Source organism: Macrobrachium rosenbergii, chromosome 8, assembly GCF_040412425.1.
Source record: "Macrobrachium rosenbergii isolate ZJJX-2024 chromosome 8, ASM4041242v1, whole genome shotgun sequence".
NCBI classification, from domain to species: domain Eukaryota; kingdom Metazoa; phylum Arthropoda; class Malacostraca; order Decapoda; family Palaemonidae; genus Macrobrachium; species Macrobrachium rosenbergii.
The window spans coordinates 16,236,004-16,250,704 of NC_089748.1; the positions used below are offsets into that span (position 1 = coordinate 16,236,004).

Below are 14,701 nucleotides of genomic sequence, written 5' to 3' on the forward strand. Positions count from 1 at the left end.
GCAGCCTCACGTAAAACTTCATTCATAAAGCTTTATTCACTTACCCCGACATCTCATCTACACTTCTCCCTCCCTCCTCTAATTTTTCCAACACCAAAAACCTGTTTCGGCATTCTATTCTAAATTTCTCCTTTTCCTCTCCTTCCCTTCTAGGTATATCAGTACCGTACCTATCAACGACAGGTTTTCCCTTTTTCTAACTTTTTAGCTTAAGTCTTAGTTTTGCAACGCTGAGATGATGATTACTACCAATATCTGCTCACCGATTAACACGAACATCTAGCAAAGAGCTTCTATGCCTTTTACTAACAGCAATATAAATCTGATTTTTATATTTTCCACACAGTGACACCCATGTCATTTTGTGTATCTTGTGATGTTGAAAAAGTGTGCCCCCAATGACTGAGTCATTTGCTAGACAGAAACTCCCGAACTTTACTCCATTTTCACTCATCCTGCCACCGACATCCATCTCACCCATCTTCTTTCTCTGCATCTTTTCCTGCTTCTATGTGGGGTCGATGTTTCTGACAGCTTTCCTCCAACTGGCACGGTCAAACACATCGTCCTCTGACAATTGTTTGTCTCTCAGGTCTTCTCTAACTACATCCATCCACCTTCGTTTCAGTCTTCCTCTTGCTCTCCCACCAGGCACCTCCATCTGCATCACTCACCTCCCTACATTATGTCTCATCCCTTCTCATCACATGGCCATACCACTGCGGTCTTCTTTCCTGGTCCTTCTTTGATAGTTCTACGACTTTAGTGGTTCCTCTAATTCTTTCATTTTTGATACTGTCTATTTTTGTTACTCCACACATCCACCTGAGCATTTTCATCTATACCGCATCCAATTTCTTCTCTTGCATTCTCTTTACCAGCCATGTTTCTGCTCCATACATCAAAGCTAGTCTCACTACTGTCTTATATACTCTTCCTTTAATCTTTTATACACCCATCTTACCCATACAAGCCTCAAACCCCTCTTTCGAGCAGCCCACTATCGCACTGAGGTTCCAACACAGATCAAAACATCATGTCTAGCAACTCTTCCTATTTCTTCCTGCAACTTTCAATAAAATTCGTCATTCCTTTCATCTGTTGCATCATTATTGGGTGCATAACACACATACAGACCGATGTTAACATGATTTGACTTGAACCGTGCGTACAACAATAGCCTGTCCATAGGATCTCATTCACGTAGAGGGTTCTCTGCCTTGCATCCCAACAGCAATCCTACTCCCTGATAATGCATTCCATCCCGTTGGCCAGACATCAACAAACATTAATTATGCTCCAAGTCCAATTTATTGATTCCAGTTAATCTTGTCTCCGTTACAGCACAAAATGTCTAACTCATAACTATGAAAAACTGCCACTAACTCTTCAATTTTGCTATCCTGATTTAGCATTCTCACATTCCAGTTGCCAATTTTGATGGTACTTTTAGCATGAATAAAAGAATTACGAGACCATGAGATTCTTAGCACCCCTCTATCTGAGTCCATCAAGGTTTCTTTGGCTAACTACATGAACACTTCGCCACAGTGTTGCAGTCGCAGTAGGCAGCTAACTTGCCTGGATGCTCACAACCAAAAGGTTCAGCTATGCTGAAGCCAGTCACATGCCAGCGTGCTTCCCAGCCATTTCACTCTCAAGGAGTTTATCTGCCTAAAAGCAAACACCCTGCTTCTCCCAGGGGCATTGGTCTGTGTGGGGAGAGGGTGATCACTCCCTCACGAGCTATATACTACTGTATGTATAAAGCCACACTTACTTATATAAAAATTTATATATATATATATATATATATATATATATATATATATATATATATATATATATATATATATATATATATGGGTAAATAAAGAAAAGTTTCTACAAAGTGTTATTATGATGACATCCAATTATCTGAATGAAGGATTCACATACAACAGTTACAAAAGGACAATCCTATGAAAGCTATGAACAAAAAATTCAAGTGTGAACAAAAAAAATTACTGCTTAATTTTCTAACTTTTCTTATAGCACAAGAGTAGGCCTATACCTTTTAAGCATACAAGTCATATTAATAATTTCACATGAAAGGTTTGACTTATCACTTAACTAAACACTAGCTGACGTACCCGGCGTTGCACAGTAAAAACTCACAGCGTAGAACACACCCAGACCATAGAACACACCAGAAGCAAAGAATGCACCCAAAACGTAGAATACGCCCGGATATCTATTTATCCCAACCTTCTATTAGACAGGAAAAGAATCAAATCTATCTATAGTGTTACATCAAAGAATTTTTGTTTGTAGGTTTTGAAAATAATCACACTGAATGAAAGATGATAAACTGGAAGGCTTGCCGAGTTAGCTTCCCTTAAATAGAGACTTCTTTTTATTTTCACAAATTTCCATAAAGCTCTACTGACACCGAGTTATATTCGTTAAAAAAAACTATTCAGAGGGTTATACAGAGTTCTATCCGTTCTATTCAGCTAAACGTAGACTTCAGTGGCATTGGGACTGTCACCATTCATCTCAGCGACCCCGAAAACTATGGATTCGACACTAATCTAGGATCCTTTTTGACAATTTAGTGTTCAACCTTTCTCACCCCCAATTCCTACCGAAGCTGAACTTGGACTTAAAGGGCATTGAGAGTGTCACTATTCATCTCAGTGACCTCGAAAACTATGGATTAGACACTAATGTCTGTCGTTTTCGGTTATTTTTGCGTGCCAGCCCCTTCCCACCCCGAGCCCCTTTGGAGCTAGTGATGGCTTACCCCGACAGTATCACTTTCCAGATAGTAAATCATATATATACCAAGTTTGGTTGAAATTGCTCCATATATTTCAGAGTTATGCTGTAACATACACACATACAAACACATCCTTTTTATATATACTGTACAGAAGATTACACAATATATATATGGGCAAAGTATTATCAAGAAGACATCCAATTGTCTGAATGGAGGATTTACATTCAAGTTACAAATCTCAGGAGCAATTACATTACACATCACATACAGGGCTGTACTGATGTCCGCTTTTTAAGAATTTTCAACTTGAAATGCTTCTTTTGGAAGATCGCATGCCTATATATTAAACCTTATCATCTGATGACGATTCAGCTGCCTTTTTCTTGACACGACGTCATCTTCACAGCTTATATGAAACCTTTTTTGAGGCATCTCTACTTGCACTATTTTTCATGTCACTTGATGGTGATAAAACAGCTTTTTGTAGGGTATCAACATTATTCTTCAGAGTTGTGTTCTCCTTTTTCAATGAGAGTGGATCTTCGTGCATTAACTTGCTGACTAGTAATTCAGTTTTATCCAAAGACATTACAGTACTAGAACACTTCTCTGCCAATTCATTTACTCTTGATCGCAAACAAGCAGCCTGGTCCATGAATCTCTTCTTGTCCTAGGAAGATTTATTCAGTTCTTTTTGGAGCTCGGTCAGTTGGTTACGAAGGCTGCTTGCATTCTGTTTGGCTTTCTCAGCCTCTGCTTCATACTGCTCCATGAACTTCAACTAACTCTTCAGGGCCAAATTTGTACTCTCTTTATCACCCAGTTGTTCCATAATCGTTTTGCATTCTTCCTTAAGGTCTTCATTCTGCTTTTTCAGCTGTGAATTTGATTCCTTAACTAGTGTTATAACTTCATCCTTGAGAAGAATCCGCCCCTTCATACTATTAATAAAGAGATGCAGAGTATCAGGATCTTCTACAACACTGTCATCACCTCCAGAACCAAAATGTAGCTAGACTAATCTCTCTTCTGTGGCTCTGTGCCGACACTGAGGTCATGGCTTGGATCGTTCAATCCATCGTAAGATATACAAAGAATGAAATATGTGCCCATAGGGTGCGCGGAAACTAAATCCGCTGATACACAGGGGTCCCTGCAGATGACACAATTGATCTGCATATATCAGATTTTGTTTACTGTTATATATAATATAATATATATATATATATATATATATATATATATATATATATATATATATATATATATATATATATATATATATATATATATATATAGTGAGGATTGAAAAGGGTTCTATCAACCGGTAGACATCAGAAGGTGCAAGGTGAAGGATCAGTCCTTTATTCGTTTTCTAAATACTTTATTATTGCTGCACCGTTCACCTTGCACCTACTGATATATATATATATATATATATATATATATATATATATATATATATATATATATATATATATATATATATATATATATATATATATATATATGATGTGCGTGCGTGTGCTTAAAAATCCCGATTGCGCACGTGATTTGATTACCAACTGAAGGCACAGTTAATGTTTACAGACAATTTAACACAGAACGACAAAGAGCCGAGTATTTTCGTGTACTGGTTTTATTCACCAAAAGTAAGTAAATGCAATCGGGACCAAAATCAAGTTTGAGACTCTCTATTTCCTCATATTTTGGAATACATTTTACTGTAAAATTCCATGAAAGCAGTTTCATACTACGGATTTAACACGCACACACATACAAACACACATACACACACGCGCGCGCGCAAGCGGAGTGCTATAGAAAGTGAGAAAAAGCAGAGCAAGAACTTCTGTGAATATGGAAGATGTTGACAGTCATCCGCAAAACCTTCCAGTCAGTTTATATTTTTATATATAAAATTTCCTTTGGGTATAAAACGATCGCTTCCTACTTCAGCCTAAATAAAGTTTATGTAAAACCGACTTCAAACTGCAAAAGAACTCACATGTGATTCCGTAGGCCAAAGGGAGCCCTTTTTTTTCTACTTTTTGCGACTGTAAATTTTTCACTCTCCCACAAAGGCATGGACACGTTAAAATGTTTTCCATGTACGAAGGTAGGAAAACAGAAGGCTTTCCTCTCTCTCTCTCTCTCTTCTCTCTCTCTCTCTCTCTCTCTCTCTCTCTCTCTCTCTCTCTCTCTCTCAAGCTTGTGAAAGATAGGAAGGCCGTGTGGTCAAAGCGTTCAAGCCCAAGGATCAAAGATAAAAATCAAAGCTATTATAAAGAGAGCCAAAACCCCACAGGTAAACTCGAATCAAAGGACTGGCAGTGAATATTTGTCACTGGAAAGGTTAAAGGTAATATTTGGTCGTTGGATGGACGGAACATCATTTCTCCTTTCCTTCAAGAAAATTTAGTTGTCAGGTGAAATTTTAGTAGATATTTTGTTCCAAGCAGTTAGCTACAACTTCTTCCTGTCTTTTTCCTCGTGCATTTCAATAGTTCATGGATATTATATAATGTAAAAAGAACAAGACAGACAAATTGTACGTTTTAAACAAAGGCAAGATAAATAATACAAAAAAAAAAACACAGGTTAGAGACTTTCGGATTCTGGAAAGTAATGGTATGAAGGAATGATCGAAATGGTCAACCTTTGCAGTTACGGAGTATTTGTAGGAAGGTAAAATCTGAAGTATGCAACGCTGAAGTAGTGGAGGAAGCATGTAATCGAGATATTGTCAAGAGTAATGTTTGGAGTAACATGTAAGAAATGTTCAAAGTAGCATGAACAGAACAAGCAGATGGAAGCACCAATATGACAGATTTGGAAAGAATCTAATGTGAACATAATGCCATGACCTTTTGTTCAATCTTGTCTTGATGAATGTTAGTACTCCCCAAATATAAGAACAGGTTTTATACGTGTATGGACAAATCCGACCTATGCGGAATAGCTGCACAAAATATATACAGTGTCTCAATGGCCTGCCGACCTTCCTAGAGATTGAATTTGCCAGCTTCATGTTACTATCCTTCCAATATAACCTATTATTGGTTTCTAAGCCTAAACTATTCTTAAATATAAAGGCAAGGAATACGAGGGAAAGAGAAGAAAACGGGTTTTAGAAGAATCGAAATGAGTGAACTTTGATCTGACCCATCAACATTTCATCATTGAAGTAATTGGAAAAAGCGAGATTGGGAAACTAATGACAAAGAAAATGAGAAATGTGAAGTCATTTTTGTGAATAGTAGAACTAGAAATATTTAGATGGGTAAAACTAGAAGGGATTTAAGGGAGTCCGTTGATGAAAAAGGAGAATAGTAAAGGATATAACAGATCCCGGGTGACATCACTAAACATGATGTTAAGCAGTAAGGTGAGAGTTTGACTAATTAGTCCTTATTCCGGCCCCAATCAAGGGTAGCAAAAGATGTTGAGAAGATGATGGAAAATTTCCCGAATTCCTGAGATAAGAATACCAGATAGGAGTAAGCCATAACTGCAGCTCCCTAATTAATCTTACTGTCAAATCTTACTGATGAGCAAAGAGAATGCAGCAAGAATTCCGGAGCTTTACAACACAAGCGCTGGGGATGATTTCAAAGACTGTATATACTGTAGGAAGTAGGAGTTTTAGAGAGGGTTAGAGACTGCTTCTATTACAACCTCCAAGATGAAGGAGACAACCCAGTGGGGTAGGTTCTTCTGCAGAAACCTTGAGGAACCAGGGATTGATGCTGTTTAGCCCATAAGGATGCGTCCACATTACTGCAAAACATGTCTCGAGACCTACGCAAACATATATCCGACAGTGCTGCAGATATGTATGCGCCAATGTCTGAAACAAATCTACTGATATGTTTAAAACATTATTTCACATCCCATTACACAAATACCAGGTCCACACTGCATAATTGTGTATTTGACGTGTCGGTGAGGATAGAGGACTTACTTCTCATGGTAGCCTCAGCCACCGTGATTTTGTGCTAAAGCAATGTAAAACAAAAGTGTAGAATCTGTGGGAGCCCTGGGTTGTGGTTTGTCGGTTGCTCAACCCAAAGTCATAAGAGGTCGCTGAATTAGTGTCTACTCACACTACGCCTGCACGTAAACTGACACGCACCTGACCTGCACTTACCATCTCCTGCATGTGCATTCACACTGCACTGTCTAGTTTCCAGCAGTATGATTGCAGTCCAGCCCTACTGTTTATACCAGGAGGATGCTGTCTTGCTAGCTTGACATGTTCAAGAATTTTTGTATGTGACTTGGCAGTGATGGCACTCATTTTGGAAGAGCAAGAAGAAAATAGGCGAGTGAAAAAAGGCAAAAATAACAACGATGTTGGGTGCACAATTTCCTGAAGAAAAGGAAAACTGAAGGAGAATATTGCACACTATATAAAGAACTGCTGGACGATGAACAAAAATTTCATCAGTATTTCAGAATGTCAAAAAATCAATTCAGTGAGTTGAAAATCGTGGCAACTAAAAACAGTGGTTCATTATATTTCAACTACAAGAAGACCTTTTCCACTGTCCTACTAGCTTTATTGGATGCACACTGTAAGTTTATATGTGTTGATGTTGGTTCATATGGAAAAAATAACGATGGAAGTATTTTCAGCCATTCCGCTTTCGGAAGTCATATGGAAAATGGTCGTCTGAAAATTCCACCTGAAAGTCCTCTCCCTGGAACTTAAGAGTTAATGCCATACGTTGCCATTGGAGATGAAGCTTTTCCTTTGAAAACTTACTATAAGACCGTATCCTAGCTCACAAATTGAAAATGATGTAACAACAATACATTTCAATTATCGCTTATCTCGAGCCCGTGGAGTAGTAGAAAATGCTACTGGCATCATGGCACAAGATTTAGGATATTTCGTAGGAAAATCAAGTCCTTCCTGAAAATGTTGATAAATTTGTTCTTGCTTCGTGCATTCTACTCAGCTTTATCAGTGATTCAGGTATTATTACTGCTAATGAACCAGAAACACCTGACGTAGATATATTATTTTCTCAGATACCTAGGCAAGGAGGTAATGCTCCAACTCGAGCTTTTGAAGTAACGGAAGCTTTCAGAAGGTGCTTGAGCTCTCCTCAAGTAGCCGTATCATGGTTTAATTAAGAAATGTGTAACTTAGGTCCACGCATAAACTTTAATTATCAACTAGGTCTCAGCTTTGGTTTTTTTGTAATAATACTGTTGTATAATTACAATTCCAAGCCTCGCCTCACACAAACACACACACACATATAATCACATATAATATACTACATAATGGTTATTTCCCCCAAGTAAAAAGCTACATTTGCAACAGCCATGTAAAAAAGAGGGAAAAAATAAATATATTAGTTACCTGTTACTTCTAATTTATTTCCTATGTCAGACCATACTTTATCCTTTTTCACAGCTGCTGTAAACTTTGTCGGCCATGTTATACAAGAACTCATAGTTCTGAACAAGGATAATTAATTTTTGCTCATACATCTTGGGGCACACATACGTGCACCTTCCGTGTAAACAGCTCACTAAATGCTGATGCGTTAGGTCTCCGTTCAGGTCACATGTTCACCAGAGCCAATATATACGAGCTGCGTCACTTCCAGACTCCCCAGTGGATTATAACAGGACGCCTTGTTTGTTTACATTAAATAAGGCAAGGTGCACAGCGCTCCAAACGGCCATGGGGCCTAACTATTAGCTTAGAACAAAGCCAATATATACAGGCTCTGCTTAGAGCACTGTAGACAGAAGATTTAAGTTGATATACCCATTTTCGATGTTCTGATGGGTTGAAAGGACAGACATACATTACTGTACTGTACTTTAGTGTGGAACAGACAATATTTGAATGCTTGACAGGGCAAGTCTGACAGCCTCACCATCACTCAAACTGCATTTTCCTGGCCTAAAGAGCATTCACAGCCAAAATACTGTTCTCTTTCAACACACACACTGCAGTATTAATGAAAATATGCACGTGTGCAATATCAGTGACATTTATTTAAACAGTTACGTAGGCACTTCATATGAAATCATGTTATTGCAGTCAACCTCCTCAGCTGACAGCTTACACCTGTCTAAAGTATGGCCACAGATACGGGTCAAACATTCAACCCTTACTTAAATGCAATTTATGTTTATCATTATTTTCTGAGATAAATTCAGCATTCATGGCCTTTTAAACTATTATTAAAAAACCGCAATTTTTCATTAAAATCATTTATTATAAATATACAACAATACTGTAGAACATCGTATACTATTATTTACTCCACATCCAACATTGTTTATTATAATTATGTACGAGAGTTATTCTTTTGCCATTTTTTACAATATAATTATGTAAAATGATTATTTTTTTACTGTTCTTTTACAATATAATTATTTTTTCACAATCACAATCATTTACAATTATATATAAAAAATACCATAACTAGCCCAGTAGATACAAATATCTCAACATTGAAGCTCTACTTCAAGGCGAATGCACTATGGCATTATTTACTAAAACACAGACACTGATGATAATATGTAAGTAATTTAATATGTAGGACATACTATGAAATATACACCTGAAAGCTACCTGGAGATTGTGAAATAGAATGGACAGATCTCAATCTGTAGAGTATTGACCGGGCCAATAAATTTATTATTTATGAATTTATTATTTATGTATACATCCAATGTCGACTGAAATTTTGATCATACATAAATAAATCCACGTAAGTGGTAACTGAAAAAAGTACATTATGTACAATATAAACAATCACAAGTACATGGGCACACCTATTGATGCTCAAGTATCTTTGCTTTTCTGTTCTTTTGTTGCTTTGAGTAAGCATTTTTCTGGTCTCGAATTTGAACTGGTAGTAGAGCCTGCAGCGAAGATAGAACCGGATGATGGAATTCAGGAGACTTCCGTCTTGATGAGCTGGACAGAGCACAACCTGTCTGGAAGGTACCTGAGACAGGATGTTGCTGCTAACAAGCAGACTGGGGATCTGCTTTTCAAACACCTTGTCGTTGCTACAGCCACAGGCTGAACAATAAGCTGGCACTGTCAAGCAAGTTGCACTAATTTGGGAAAATCAAGCTGCGCTGGAGCCTACCATCACCAAAAAGTATTTGTAGGCTTTGCCATCAGCCAACAAGCTGATAGTTGCGCCCCGAGGCCGTTAGGAGCGCTGTGCACCTTGCCCTAAAGGTAAACAAACATGGCGTCCTGGAAGTGACGCTACGTGTATATGCTGGCTTTGTGTTCACACTATCCAGCAGCAACATGATCAGTACCTGACCGGCACATGACCGTACCTGCAAAATATTGTCGCCGGGAAATCCCACCGTTATTTGCAGGTGCTGCTCCGTACAGGTCCGTATAATGAGAATGCTTCGACGTTATACCATTGAAAAATATTTTGCAGGTCCGGTAAGGGACGGTTACGTGTAGGTGCACTTACGTATAGTGTGAATAGACCCTTAGTGGTGGCCCAACATTCTTCAAAGACTGATGATCTTTACCTTTTTTTTTTTTAACCTAGATGTGATATGCGTGTGCGATAAGGTATCCACCGTAAGTTCATGGTAGTATGGTTACAACCTAAGACTTTACATCTTCAAAGACTTGAGAACTGAAATCATAGTAACATAACTTTTTTTTTTTTAGAAAATTACTGATAATGGTAGAGTGAACATATGAATTACGCGATCGGAGTTCATTGTCTTGTAATTAATCGGTTTTCTTCCTCTCTCAGCACCCGAAGAAAGGAGAGAATAGACAGCAATATTTTTCAGATATAACGTAAAAAGAATGGAACAAGCTGTTATTCAACTGCGACACACTCTCTTGCTATATTTTGAATAGATTGCATTTTTCGAGAGAATCCAGATGAACACGGCAGAGTGTTTACCATCAGTTTATTTCATGAAATAAACTGCATTTAAATGTTCAGCTTGTTCAGAGAAATATCATTTACAAATAAAGCGTAAAGCAACGTATTTTTTTTATTAAAGTTTTGTACCTCCATCAGAAATACTGTTGATATATACTGTATATACAGGGAGAGCACTGTTTTCCACGCACGAGCTCATTTTCTACAGTTATTGCCATCAATATTCCTCTAGATGTAAGGCATGTTCTCTATGTATTTGTTTCATTGAGTAACATACAGATAAAGGCTCACCTTCACTAATGAAATGCTACTTAACAATAGAAGTCAGTTACGAGAAATGGTTGTCAGAACAAAGAAATATAACTTTCCCTCAAGTATATTATAAGTTCAGGTCGTTTTATTCATAGCACTCCCTAGCCCTTTGTAAGTTCCCTTCCTTCCTGTTTTATAAACATCTATAATAAACTAGGTCATCATATAGAAATATATTTTAAACATTCATTACACAAGATGCTGAAAATGCAGTCAATGACAAATACAAACGATGGAAGGAACAGATAAATAATCACAGTGTAAACAAGTCGCAAATTGACGATCATTACCCAGTGAAATTATAAAACATACAAATAACAAATCATACAAATAATCATAAATCAGAGAAATACAAACTAAGACAACAAATAACAAATCATACCAATAACCATAAATCAGAGAAACACACATCAAGACCATAAGTTACATGTAATAAACCAAATAACAATACTATCAGTGTAAATAACAGATATCTTACCAGTTTGAGATACAAATAAATTCCATGTGGAAATACCGGCCGACACTTCCTGTCTGCAAAAGACAAGCGAGTGTGCGAGCCTCAACAGCCACATTAGTCCCAACTTAGCTCGCTGTGTGTAAGAATCAGTAGCTGTCAGGGTGTCAAAATAATATTCTGTTTGTGAGGCAGAACAGCAGATACATGAGATATGACAGTTACAAGACCCGCTGCCTTAGGGTTTACTCCTGGTCGGTTTAAGCATAATTATACTTTCGTCAACTGTGCTGCTGGCAGAACACAACTGCTTAGCTACCCAGATGACCAAGACCATCTGAAGTAAAGTTTGTAGAGAAAAGCCGGACTAAAGCAGTTTACAGTCTACATGTAGGTAGCAAATTATCACAACCCCTTTTCTGCACTCATTACAAAGGATACAACCTTTGCCTGGCTTATTCTTTGAATAATAGCTGTAGACACAAGATGCAAAGGCATTATTCTTATTTGCTTTCAGATCTAGAACCTGATGTTTCTCTTCACATTCTTTTTTGAGATTTGTTTTTTTGTGTAGTTATTCATTTGTAACCTTATTCCAGTTCTCCCTCTTCTTTGTGAAGCTGCGTCTTGACTGGAGTGTCAGTAAAGATATCAGATTTTCCTTTCTTCTCTGTTTATTATTTATTATCTCACCCAGGGTTGGATAAAACATCTTCAGTTGCAATCATCTTCACTTTCTTTTTCCTCTCCATCGTCTTTTGCTGATGTTTCTTGTGGACTTAATCTAGATGTTCCGCTGATAGATGGTTGTTTTAGATGTTAAGTTGACGCTAGAGAGCCCACCTCTCTCTCTCTCTCTCTCTCTCTCTCTCTCTCTCTCTCTATTGCTATTTTGACTCACAAAAGGGTCTACCTGTCATGTTCAATTATAATCTTGTTTGGTGTATAACTGATGACTGAACTGACGTATGGTAATTTTTGTATAACCCATAGGTTGGTTCTTGGAGTCAAAACAATGTTATTTCTACTTTGAGATTCCAAGGTGAAAGTTCACCCAAGCAGAACAACTAGTGTTGCAGTACGTTTCAAGAAATCAACAGACATTCACAAGCAGTGGGAGGACTATATGTGAGGTGTAATTCAAAATCACCAATACCAGAGAAGCAACCATGAAAGGAGCATGGTTATAATGTTTCATATAGCAAAAACTTGAACTCTTATTCCAATTGTGGGCAATGGTACTGTTATCGTAAATAAAAGCAAATACATTGAAAAAGTTAAGAACATTCTACGTGAAAATTTTAAGTTTTTAAAACAGGATTTTTGTGTTATTTTTCGACTATCTTGAAGATTAAAGGTCGTATCAACAGATTTTTGAAAAATATTTAAAAGATCATAATGTTATAAACCATGATGAGCACCAATCTCTATATTTCCGTGGGCCTCTTATTGTATTTTGTATGGTCTTCCAAAAATACATAAGGAGGGTGTTCCTATCAAACCAATGTTGACCTCGTTTGACACCCCAAATTATAAAGTTCTTGGTACCTCTGCTTGCTCCTCTAACATCAAAAACTACAGCCTAAGTAATTCCGCCATCTTTAAAGAAGCAGTTCTATTTCAGGATGCATGTGTTAGAGACCATTCAGACTATTTTAGATAAGAGTTTTATCGCCAATGACAATGTTTTAATTCAGTTTATCAAATTTTTAAACCATGCTCTTATTCTAAAACTTTTTTCCAAAAAAACCTTAGCAGTCTTTTTATATAAAAAGTCTCAAAATTCAGGCTAATAATATAAATGTCACGTTAAGTGATGGTTTTGCGGGAACCTTTTTGTATTGCTGTTACCTTCAAATGTTCTCGTCGGTGAGCTGCCGTTTTTTCTTTGCCAGTCGGGTCTCTAGTTTTAGTCGAGTCTTACAAAATGGAGCACTAAGTGCGACCATGATATGAAAAGTCATTTTATGATGTCTCCAATTGCAGCTGAGGGCTGTCAATATCGTATGTTGGGTTTTTGCCTGTTGTTTATTTTTTTTTTTTAAAGCTACTTTTTTTTTTTTTAACTTGATTTTGTTTAGTGCTGCCTTTTGGTTTTTTCTTGTATTTATGGCTGAATATATAAATAAATTAATTTTGAGCTCATTATATTGTTTTTGTTGTTTTCCCCTCCTTTGTTTGTTGCATCTGCCGTCAACGACAGCCTCGTCCTATTTACATATAAAGTCACAGGATGGCTCTGTTTTATTGGCCTCGGCATTGGAGGAGTTGGTGTAATAAACAAATTAACTGCTTGCCTCGTTCCTTTGTGGATTGCTGACCTTCAAGTTTTTTTGTTTTGATGACGTGAGCTGCCGTTTTTTCTTTTCGCCAGTCGGGTCTGGTTTGCAGCGAAGGTAGCGGCTGTGGCAGCAGCAGCAGGCAGTTTTTGAGTCGACGTTGGTCGAAAATGAGCAGCAAATTGGAGCACGCCTACAAAATGGATCGTAGAGGTGGAGTGCGACCATGAGTGTCGTTGACCAGGGCATCTTTGATGACAGTGAGGCTGGACAGTGAGTCCTTCCATCGGGGTATTCTGGTTTGTGGGGTCTTGTCCTGTTGTGCAGCTGATTCTTGGTGACCCGATGGAACGTATGTTTTTTTTTTTTCTGCCTGCTGTTGTTTATTTTTGACCATGATTTTGTTTAGTGCTGCCTTTTGTTTTTTTGTATTTATGGTTTTTATTTTACCAGACCTGACTCCTTGTAAATATTGTAAATAAATTAATTTTGAGCTCATTATATTGTTTTTGTTGTTTTCCCCTCCTTTGTTTGTTGCATCTGCCGTCAGTCATGACAGCCCCGTCCTGAGTATATTAAAAAGAACCTGCATAACGACCCATTCGGTCCGTTACAATAAAGTTATCAAAACTCTCCAACGACTGGATTTATTAAAGTCACGGTTTTATTGGCCTCTGGTGTAATAAACAAATTAACTTGCCTCAGATGTGACCTGGGGACGTATGTTGGTTGCGCACGGAAGTTGGTGAAGATGAAGAGAAATTCCCATCGTGGTGTTAGTTACAGGGCAGGAGTTCCAACCCTGTATTCTCTAACATATGAGACCATGATGATTTTGAGATATTGGGTAGAGCCTAGAGCTACCAGCTCCCAGCAGTTCTAGAATCCCGATTTATTAAACAGGTTCTTCCTCAGTTAAACTCCCATTGAAACTCCAAGTCACTTGACATTTTCTGTTTAACCCACAGGTGTGCCTTCCCTT

The 14,701-nt window shown here is 37.7% G+C and overlaps 1 pseudogene; it reads right to left on the reverse strand.

Annotated features, from left to right (window-relative positions):
• Nucleotides 1-3,164: 3,164 nt before the first annotated feature.
• On the reverse strand, nt 3,165-3,943 carry LOC136841066 (E3 ubiquitin-protein ligase TRAIP-like; annotated as a pseudogene).
• Between the last annotated feature and the right edge of the window lie 10,758 nt (nt 3,944-14,701).